The sequence below is a fragment of the Triturus cristatus genome, chromosome 2_1 (genome assembly GCF_964204655.1).
Source record: "Triturus cristatus chromosome 2_1, aTriCri1.1, whole genome shotgun sequence".
In the NCBI taxonomy this organism is placed as follows: Eukaryota; Metazoa; Chordata; class Amphibia; order Caudata; family Salamandridae; genus Triturus; species Triturus cristatus.
In genome coordinates, this window is record NC_140581.1 from 1,151,351,114 (window position 1) to 1,151,363,179 (window position 12,066).

Below are 12,066 nucleotides of genomic sequence, written 5' to 3' on the forward strand. Positions count from 1 at the left end.
AGGTGATGAGGAGCAAGGTCAGGAATGGTTTAAATAAGGTGGGCCTCTCTCTATAGTGGCACAGTGGGAGAAAAAAGATAGGCTTGAATACTATCACATTCGATGGCCCATGGTTGGGTTATTTGCAAGCATTTCTACATCACCTTTTGTGTGCTTGACCCTTTTATATTTCCACACTTTCCCCTGCTGGTTGAAAGTGGGAACAGTAAATATAACCCCTTTAGAGTACAACAATTCCACAAGAAGGTTTTCATTTCGAGTTGGAATAGTAAACCTTACACCTTTGGAGTCCTAAATGCTCTGTAATGTCTCAAAGTTTGGAATGGGATGAGTAAATCTGATACCCCAATGTCCAACAGTATCCCAGTGAGGCTATATTTGGAGTGGAAATGGTAAATCAGGCCTCTTAAGAGTACAACAAATTCCTAGTGTATTTAAATTTGGAGTGTGATTAGGAAATATGACATGTTTAGAGTCCAACATTTTCCCCAATGTGTTTTAGGGCCCGATTATGAATTTGTCTTGTGGCGCCGGGTCTGCCCTGCTGCCACACTGTCACACAGCCAAAGCCGAGGTCAGACCGCCCACCAGATTAGGGGTTCTCCTTTCTGGCGGGTTGGTTTTTTGCATCCCACAGAGGTGACTCTAAAAATGGGCCCTGCAATGGTAATGCCAAAAATAGTTCCTGCATGGCATGGACGAATAAGTCCACCCTGTGCAGGAACTGGGGTGCATGCACACAGTGGGCACATGTTGTGCCCCCCCCGCATGCATCCACAAGTGGAAGAGGCACAGGGGGCCCTGTAGGACCCCCTTTTCTCCTCTCTGCCACAGTGTTCATGGAGGGGGAACCTCCATGAAACCGCCGGCGGAGAGGAAGCTCGTAATATGCTTGGTGGGACCCCGATGGTCCCGCCAAGTACATTACGGTCCCCTGACCCCCACAACAGTGCCAGTGAACAGCGGTTACCTGGCAGCTGTGGCAGGACTGTGGCGGTCTGACTGCCCGACTCCTAATAGGGCGGTCAGGAGGCCGCCACCGCCGGGCCCCCATTATTCTCAGAGTCCATGGACCACCAGACTCATAATCGGGCAGTAGTTTGGAGCAGCAACAGAAAATGGCACCCTTTTAGAGTTATAACTTTCTCTTGTGTGGTTATGTTTGGAGTGGGAATAGTAGATGCAGCCTCTTTAGATTCTAACACTTTCCCTAATATGGTTAAGCTTGAAGTCAGAGTATGTAATGTGGTTGTTTTAGAGAATAATAATTTTACTAATGTGTTAAGGTTGCATAATGAGTATTTGAAGTTACTTTTTAAATATGCAATATTTTTACATCATTATTTATATTGCAAGTATTCATTAATTTAATATATTCTTAACATTTTCTTTTTACAACACATTTTTCTTCAATATTTTAATAATACATAATTTACACATTTGTGTCTGTTATGAATATTTTATAATTAACAATAAATCAGTCTTTTGTTATTTTTTGTGCGTGTAAAATATACATCATTTAGCGAACAATATTTACTTTAGGCCTGTAAACAATATAAAGAAACAGCATGTAATAATTTTTACCAAATGGTAATACATTTGTTCTTTAACATTTTTAGTTGAAATATTTTTTTTACCAATTTATAACACGTTTCAGATAATTTGTAGTCCATGTATACTTTAATATATAAATAAATAATTTAAATAAAAACTTTTGCAATTTTAGTAAATGTCTATATATTTCAGCAGTAGCATTGTTAGATTCAGTTTACATAATTTTGCTTTTGATTTTAATTACATGTTAAACAGCTTCACAAAATAATACATTTTTAATAATTATTGTTCTATTTCTTATTCTTCATTTCCATTTGCCATCATCTTTTTACCCTTTAATGTATTTTGTAGTCTATCTACTATTAGTGGGGGCAAGGGATTGGGAGGAAAAAATGGTGAGTACCTCCTCCCAAACCTTTAATATAATCATGAAGAATTGCACCTGATGTACTACACAAAAATGCCCCAAAACCTGTTGAGTCCCTAGAAAGGTGTTTTCAACAAAAAAATATTTTTACAAGACATAAACACTCACTCATGCAAGGGGAGTAATGCTTCATTTTAGGGCTCCTCTCCACATTAGTGGGAGGGTTGCTAATGTAGGCTTCTGTTTTTGATCCATGGGAGCTAGTGATGTCCTAGTGGACAAATCTGTAGTGTGGTTGTTTAAATCATAAAAAAATAAACAGGAAAATCTGTAGAAACTAAAACTACTTACTGGTGGAAAAGTTTCTTCCCTGGATACTACCCAAGAAAGGATCACTGTGCTTTCTTCATAACTTCACTGTGTGATAAACCACTGGATGCTGTTCAGAGAACATCTTAATACAAAACTAATGGCTTCTTGGAGGGGGTAATACACTCCTTCTCAAGGAAATGTAGGAGAGAACATATTTTAAGAGAGTTGCAGGGGTCCAAACCAAAGAACAAAGGCCTGTATTACAATGTCAACACCACTGTGGATTAAGAACCGGCCAACCTCAGGTCAGCAGTTCCAACCGCATTATTTGGATGCAACAGCACATGGGGGGGGTTGCAAACTCCCATTTCGACCCACGCAGCACAAACTCTCATTGAGAAATGGAAGTTTGTGAACATCATAGGCGCCCCACAAGAACAGATGCATAGGGCCAGGGAGGAAGGGGGCCCTGCTATTTATATTGGGAGAGCACAGGAACAATGCAACCAACCAGAAAGCAAGCAGCTGTTTTTTGCTGCACTTGCGTTTTTGTGCTATTGTTTTTTGGAGAAATATGTATTATTGTGTCAAAAATTGAATCAAGAATGCATTTCCTACTAAAACAAATAACAGATTTCAATTTCACATAATTACACATAATTGTCCTGGAATTTTGTGTCATTACATGAAAGCAAATTACACAAATTTCGCTCACTTCTAGTTATTACAGAAAATTCTGCTGGTGGTGTAAATAGAAGTTCTCAGGCATATGTTCATGGGTCTATAAGGTGATGGTTATCGTGAAAATGTATTTTTGTCTGTATACTTTCTGTTGATTGTAAGGCAGAGAAGGTGATGATAGTTCTTAGTAATTTGTAGTTTACTACAATATTAATATAGTGTTATTGTTGACCAGGGATGCTCAAAGTATGGCCTGGGGGCGCATGCGGCCCTCCCGGCTTTTATATTTGGACCCCTAGTGAGCAGCAGCACTGGGGTGCTGTTTACTTGGCAGAGCACAAACATTCATAGTGCTGTTAAACGTGTAACCCTCCATTTACACCGTAACTAAAGTAACTGTAAATAACTTATCTTTAGGAACACCCTAATTTTTAAAGACATGCAAAAATATGAGAAACACTTCAAAATTCAAAGTGTGTTTCATTAACATGCATAAATATTTCACCTTACTACATCAGTTTAAATCACTGCATTGAGGGGTATTTATTTGAAGTGATAATTGTCAAACATGATCTTAGAAACATTCAAGCCCCTTGCTTTGACAACAATGCCATTATTGAACCAAGAGGCAAGTAATTTGTCAGGTGCCTCCTCTGTGAGGCTAGGTTGTTACTACATTGAAACATTATAGTTTATTAAACCAAAACACAGGAGAAGGTTTTGTACAGCACACATCCTGAACTCATGTCTTTTAGATGCTCTCATATGTGGTAATGAAGAAAAATGAAGCAGAGTGAAATAAAACAATTGCCTAGGATTACACAATTTAGTCAAATGAGGCAGCTTGGATTGATCCCAGGTTTTCTGGTTTCACATTATACAATTTAGCCCCTAGATGAGTATTGTTTTCCCTCTCATGTTTTACATAAAATGTTAAAGCTTTGTCTTGATATCTTGGTGCATGAGGTTGAAGCGTAGTTCGAAGACATAAGCCATGTGAAGGCTTGGTTTGTTGCCCACACTATGTACATGCTTTGCTTCCCCCAATGCCCACTTTACGTCACCTGACTGTCACCCTGTTGGTATCAATGCAGCTCTCGGGCATGCATAAACCATAATTTTTGGCCCCTGTGGAAATTTTTGTGAGCACCCAGGTTGTAGACCATCTAAGTGATGTACTGATGTAATCCATTGAAATATTGGAGTGTCAGCCTAGGTGCTGGGGGTACGCACCGAACATACACGGGTGGGGGTACGACTCGTACGCGTACACGGGTGTACATACACGGGTGGGGGTACGACTCGTATGCGTACACACACGGGTGGGAGTACGACTCGTACGCGTACACGGGTGTACATACACGGGTGGGGGTACGACTCGTACGCATACACGGGTGTACATACACGGGTGGGGGTATGACTCGTACACGGGTGTACATACACGGGGGTTCGGCACGTACTCACGGGGGCTGGGGGGGTACGGCGCGTACTCACGGGGGCTGGGGGGGTGTTCGGCGCATATGTGGGCACATGTCTCCATGGTTGCTATGTGAGTTCGGTGCGGACGGTGTTTTTTCCATACGGTTGTAACATCGGACACACGGGTTGGATCGTACTTGCGCGGTCGGACTTCACTTTTCCCATTTGTACGGTAAATCGTCCGGGGACATGTCGGACACATTTTCCGACCCGAGGACGTGTGGGGAATTATTCCCAATGCGATTCGTATGGACTTTTTCCCATGCGAATCGTACTTGGCAGTTTGTACGGCACTTGTACGATTCGTACGGTAAAAAGACCGGATACGAGTCGTACGGGGAAATTTTTTACAGGATCGTAATCGGCACCAAGGTCGGTAAATATGGGTTCAAGTCTTTTCTTTAGTGCAATGAATACTTTGTTCTACAGGAACATGAGTCTCTGCACTGTTTCCAAATTCACCAATGGCATCTCAACCCCTTTTTGAAGAACATTCTAATACAGAGCTTTCAGTTTGAAAAACGTATCTTGACTACAGGCTATTAAGATCTGGTCACCAACCTTTTCCTGTTGCTCAGGGCAGAGAGTAATGAAAGTCTTAAAGGGTATGTTAACGCATGGAACAAAGATCTGGACAAAGAAATAGATCATGAATGTTGAGCTTAACAGCCATCAGAGTACAAACCCTGCTGTCACTGAACTATTTGATCATATGTGGTGCTATAAGGTTATCGCTTGCATTCTAGTACAATCTTCAATGAAAAGCAACCTTAACTCAGCATGATAAATATAAGAAGAGGTGCTTTCAGGACAGCAAGTGGGTCACTCTAGGTACCAAGATGATCAAATTGAGACCCTGTTGAAAACTGAGTATTTGTGCACCCAGCAGTGAAAAAGAAAGCAGCATCGGTGCACCTTTGCCACATATTTATGTGAAGGATTTATTCAGATTCAGTTTTAGATTTAGACCACCCAGGAAGTGTGTAAAGGATTATAACAGCTTTTGAAGGCCAGTTGCTGTTCTGGCCATGAGAATGGAGTCATCGGCTTGCAATAGGGTATTGATTTAGTAAGATTCCTTTGCCCACAGTAGTGATCTAACACACCTTTTGACTCCCAGGGCCATCAGGGTTGATATCTTGAACCATGATTAGGCTCTCAATAGCCTCCTATGGTTGTTGCTACAGAAAGTAAACAGGAGCTTACAGGGCCTTTTACCATCTTTCTGGCACTGGCTTTAGATCCCCCTAAAAAGGGGTTGCAAGGGCAGTGCCAGGGCTAACTCAGAACAAGTCAGGCATAGAAGCTGGTTCCCTGACACAATATCGAAACTAAAAATATAGTGATACCAAAATATCGCATTTAAAATATTGATCACAAAATTTTTGTTTTTCTATACATATAATGATAAGTACAAAAATCTTGAAAAGAGATATTGTTTAATACTAATATCAAATAATATATACAAAAATATAGTTTGTTACTATAATGTAGTTTAAATGGGTAAGACTTAAATATTTTAACATATAACATTAAGATAATGTAAATTCAATATGTTCAAATAATATTAAAAATATATAGAAATATTTACTAATTTAAACAAATGCACATACATATCAAAGAGTGTATGTTTACATGCACTTATATAATGTAAAACTATTGAAATAATATAGCTTTTAACTTATATTATAATTTTATAATTGTTTTTTAATTTATCAACTATGTAAATAATAAATATACTATTCCGACTGCAATTTATATAGCAGTAGAAAAAGAGATTAACTCACAAGGGGTTGAATTTACTATTCCTACTCCAGTCTGTGAAACAGTAACAAAAGCGTTGGACTCAGAAGAAGTCAAATTTACTATTCCCACTCTAGTCTGTACAACAGCAGGGCAGCAGAGGAGGGTTCAAATGTACTGTATCCACTCCAGTCTGTGCAACAGTAGTGAAAGCGTTGGACTGAGGAGGGGTAAAATTAACTATTCCCACATCATTCTGTGCAACAGTAGGAAACGCGCTGGACTCAGGAGGGGTTACATTTACTGTTCCCACTCCAGTAGGTGCAGCAGTAGTGAAAGCGTGGGACTCAGGCGTACTTAAATTTACTATTCCCACTCCAGGCAGTGCAACAGTAGGGAAAGTGTTTGACTTAGGGGAGTAACATTTCCTATTCCCACTCCAGTCGGTGCAACAGTAGAGAGAGGGCAGTTCACTTCAATCACATAGCATATTTTAACAACTCTATTAAACAACCAAAAATATAAATATTGGAATTGTAAAATGATATGTCTAAATTTTTTTAAAAATTAACTAATTATACAATTATATTTTTTCATCATTAGTATCAATTAAAACAAATAATATTAATTTCATTAAAATACCACACTACACTCTCACAACAGCTGAAATGTAATTGAAATTAAAAAGCATAACACAATTTATATAATACAAAATAAAAAACACCATTTTTAATAAATGAATGCATAATTTTAAATTTATGACTACTTAAAAAATGTTGCACCCTATACCGCTACAAACTAAACAGCACACACCTAATATATAACTTAACAAATATAATAATTACACAATTTACATAATTATCAATTAACTCACTAACAACAAATTAAAAATTAACTGTCAAAAAATATTTAAATTAACTTCCCACCCAATACCCCGAAAAACTCAACAACCCTCACATAAAATATATCTTAACAATTATATTAATTTCACAATTTACATAATTAATAATCAATTAAACAATTAATAATAATTAACTAATAATGAATTAATTATTTTAATTGACTTCCCAACCTTTGACTTTACAACACAACAACCCGCACCTGAAATATGACTTAATAATATCCTAATTAAACAATTTACATAATGAATTATCAATTAAATATTTATTATTTAACATTAATTATTAACTAATTATAATTTACTTCCCACCCTGAACCCCTACAAACACCACAACCCGTACCTAAAACATAATGTAAAAATAAATTAATTTCACAATTGACATACTTATCAATTAAATAATTAATTATTAAAAATGTATTATTAATTAATTATAAGTTATTTACTTCTCACCCTCTACCCCTAGAAACCCCACAACCCACACCTAAAACTTAACTTATTCAAAAAATTAATTAAGCAATTTACATAATTAATTATCAATTAACTAATTCATAATAATTGCAAATATCTTCTCAATTAATTGTAATTAATTTACTGTCCGCCCTTTAACACTGCAAACCCCACAATCTGCTACAACACAAAAAATTACAATACACAAATAAATTAAATTAAAAAACAACTAGAAATATACAAACTATGTTCAAAAATATGAACAATAATTATACAAACAATTGATAACATACAATTCAATTTTATTCTAAAATATTTTTTAAATAGTTACAAAATTATTTTATTTAGAACAATATTTACAACATAGATATTGTTCTATATACAACATAGATATTTTTAACATTGATATTAACAATATAGATATTTTTGTAAATTATATAATTAACATAGGGCCTCATTACGGCTTTGGCAGTGCAGTGCAGGTTCACCACCGCCCGCTCTCACACCACCAAATCCAAACACTGCCTGCCTGCCAGATTACGATACAAACCATTGTCTGCTGGGTGGGCAGCATGCGGTCTCGCGGCAGTACAGTAAAAAGGCTCAATGAGCCTTTAATAGTGCCCCGCCATGGGACCGCCACAGCACATTCCAGCACAGCAAGGTCTGTAAAGCTCAGGCCATTCTGGAACTAGGGGGGTGCTAGCATATAGAGGGCACAACATGTGCCCCCTTGCATGCACCTACTTGCAACTTTGTTTCCTCAATGCCTGACCACAAAACATAGAATACTGCTGGGCACCCACAGATTGTCGGTCAATGGACCTCCAGACTTGTTATAAGGCCCATAGATATTTTTGACAGTGATATTACTTATCTTAGAAAATGTATATTATTGTCAACGATATTTCTGTATCATGATATTTGTGGATCTTGATATTTCTGCATCAAGATATTTTTTGCTCAATTTTTTGTCAGAATACCACAGAAGCAACTGCTCTTAATTAAAAAAAAAAATCTTTTTATTAACACTTTCATCAATCATAACAACAGATTACATTTTGCAACTGCCTATCATTTCAGTGCCAGACACCGCATATTACATAACATTTTATCACATTTATATGCCCTACCCGTTAGTAGCTGAGTGTGCAACCCCACACCCCACCATGCTGCCAACAAGAACACCAGACTCTGTGCTGTTCTCAATCATTTTCCTGGTTTCATTCCAACTGCATTTCTCATATTATCACTGTCCCTCGTATATTTTTCTGTCCTCATTAACCTTCACCATCCATCCTGTCTCAGATCTCGACATTTAGCCCAGATTTTGTCAACTTTGCAAAGACAATGTTTTGCTTTTTATATTAGGGCTTCTGTCTGCATACACCAAGCCATAATTTTAGTGTTTTCACCATGCTGGGCGTGCTTAGTAGTGTTGAAATCTCCCAGGATCATACAATATCAGGTATGGCTAACATCAGGGTCATATTATGGAAAAGCTGTTCATTCTTGGGTATTGGCACATCTCCCCAAATCCCGGTGTTGCCAAGATGGGCGTAAGGACAATAATTTACCCTGTTGCAGGAAGAGATGTGCTGTTCTACCTGTCTCCAGATGATCCGGAGTTGAAGGCAGCTCAATAGCCTCAGTAGGAATGTCCCTGATTCTCCACAGCCCCTCAGAAATATATCGTTTTCTGTTTTACCTATTTTGTACAGCTTAGTTCTCATAAAGTAGGCGTAATGCAGAATCCTATGTTGCACAAGGCAAAACCAAGCCATCGTATACTCCTACTCCTAGATGCCTTGGTCCAGTCCTCTTCATCTAATTTTCCAGGTCTTGTTCCGAATGGGCAATCAATGACCCTAGTGGGCTCTTACAATTATTTATGGGTGGTTTGATAATATGTGAAATTGCATGTTTATACTTCCAGCACCCCATATTCAAGTGGTGTCTTCTCCTCTACCTCGATGAGCCATTTTGAGTACCAGGCAAAAACCAGGCGCGCCTGGAGGTATCTCAAAAATTGACCATCTGCGAAATCATAATGTTTCTGCAGTTCTGAAAAAGGCAGTATCATACTTCCTTACCAGATTTCCCCTAGCTTAGATAATCACAATGGGCCCTAGTATCGACGCCCCACTAGACCTTTCATATTTGCAGGCGCGTCAACCTCTCATAGTCATGTTTCTAGTGTTACCTGAGCTTTCCATCTCATCTTTTTGCAGGCCTTCTTTCAGGACTTATAAATAGTGTTGTGTGGGACAGCAAGTCAGTGGTATGACTCTTAGCATATAACCTACTTACATAACCTCTGTCACTCTTCCCACGTCAGTCAGCCAGCAAGGGCCGGCTCCATTTGGGATCCAAAAGCCCAGTTATTCATCGTCAGAAAATGAGATGCCCAATAGTAGAGTGGCAGATTGGAAAGAGCAATCCCCCATCATTTGGGCCTCTAGTCAGTGTATGTAACGCAATGCTGGGTGTTACCCCATCCCACAACAGCAGTCACTCAATGCTCTCTACCACCATAAAAAAAAATCTGGTACTTATTGTTAAGGCGCATTTAGCAGCATGCAAAGGAATTTGGGACCTTTAAACATCTTGTTCAAAACTGCTCTACCCATGATCAATATAGGCGACTTTCTCCAATGTGCTACATCTTTTTTGTACTTCTCTCGTATTCTGCCCAGACTGCGGGTTTGTAATTCCTGTGGGTCAGTTGTAACATATATTCCTAAATATGTGAACCTTCCAGGTGAATATTTCACCAGCGACTTCCAATCGTCTGGCTGCATCCAAGGAGAGATCAGAAACAGCACTGACTTGTGCCATTTATCAGTATACAAGAGTACCTACCAAATGTATTGAGGATCTCTAAAACTTTGGAGAAGAAATGATCACGGCCGGCCAAATAAAGGATTAGGTCATCGTTTATAGGGAGATTATATCCTCCTAGTCGGGGGGCCACCTTATGCCCTTGACTACCAATTTCCAGAAGATATGGAGATGCACCAGCTCCACCTCAGGTACTAGGATAAATTCTGCTTCTAATTGTCCCAAGTAGTCTTCTAGCTCCAATATCTCCCTCCGTCCTTCCTTTTTTTCACTGTTGTGTGTGCTATTAACTGCCCTTGTATCACTATTTTATATGCCTCCCATATTATAATTCCTGATTGAACAGATTGTATATTTTCTTGAAATTAAATCTCAGTGGTTTCTGTCAGGTATCTTCTCATCTCCCAACTAGAGAGTTCCCACTGATCCAGTTGCCAGTCACCTCCTCCATGGGGGCCCGGTATATTGATTCTTGTGGTCAAAATAGAGTGATCATAGATTCTGTGTGCCAAAGTGCATGTGTTTCTATAAAATCCTCCCTGGACCTTAGGGACCAATGGGTAATCGTACCTCAACATTGTGTTCGTGGAAGTGCAAACTTTGAGTATTGCCATAATGTTGGGTGTTGCTCCCTCCAAAGGTCTAGGATCCCCACTTTGGGAAATTCCAGAACTCCCTTCTTTTCTGCTCATGTGCGTGCTCCCAGTTACCTATCACTCTCTATGCTCATCATTAAATTGAAGTCCCTCCAGATGACCAGTATGGTATCTGGTGTGTGTGTGAATAATCTCCCCATCTCTTGAGCTTGGATGTCTGAGGTGCCTGTGGCAAACACCAGGACGCCACTGTAATTGTGTGCCCATTTCTCCCCATCTAATTGCTGCAAAGCTGCCCCTCAGGTCCAACAAGGTCTGGATGACTGTAAGGGTAAGTGATTAATGGGCAAGATACCAATACCCTGACAACCTGAAGTGAAGCAGGCATGTATCAGTAAGTTGTATTTCCGCTTTACTAAAGGAAACACAGTAAGTAACTACCAAGTGTGTCTCTTGTAGGAGTATGAGATCTGGATTTCACCTACTTTAAAAATGTGCCACCACTCCTTTCTTTAAGCAATAGCCAAACCTCCTTACATTACATGAGAGGAGGGAGAGGCCCTTTCCCAGTGATCTAACCTGGCCTACTACGGACGTTGTCTGTGTTTAGTATCGGGTATGCACGGTCTTTTCTGTCTCTTCTTGTATTTGTGTGTCTGGCATTGCTGACTCTTCACCCCCTCTGTCCTTACAACATTCCCACCATCCTACTGCCTCATGCTGCGAGTGTAATACTACCAGCCTTCTCCAACATTCGAGACATCTGCTGCCCCACAAACCTCAAACCTGTGTAGCTATTCGTATTAGATCAGCACACTGTTGCTCTTGGCATGATGTGGGCAATTACTGTCCCTCTGTAGTCTAGTTTTAGTTGTCATCTTTCCTCTGACCCTCACTGGACTTTATCACCCCTCAGCAATACTCAACAAATAGCCTTCCCTCTGGACCACTGGATTATCGTGGCAGAGGGGAGCCTCACAAGCTTGTGGCATCCACCGGATTATCAATCACCTCTATTGCACCGTTTTGTTTCAATCCCTGGTGTTGATAGGATTTCTAGACCTCTTACGTCTTTTGCTGTCTATAGGTTGCCAACCTTCCAACCATTTCTTGGCATCCTCTGGAGAAGTGAAAAACCATGACCT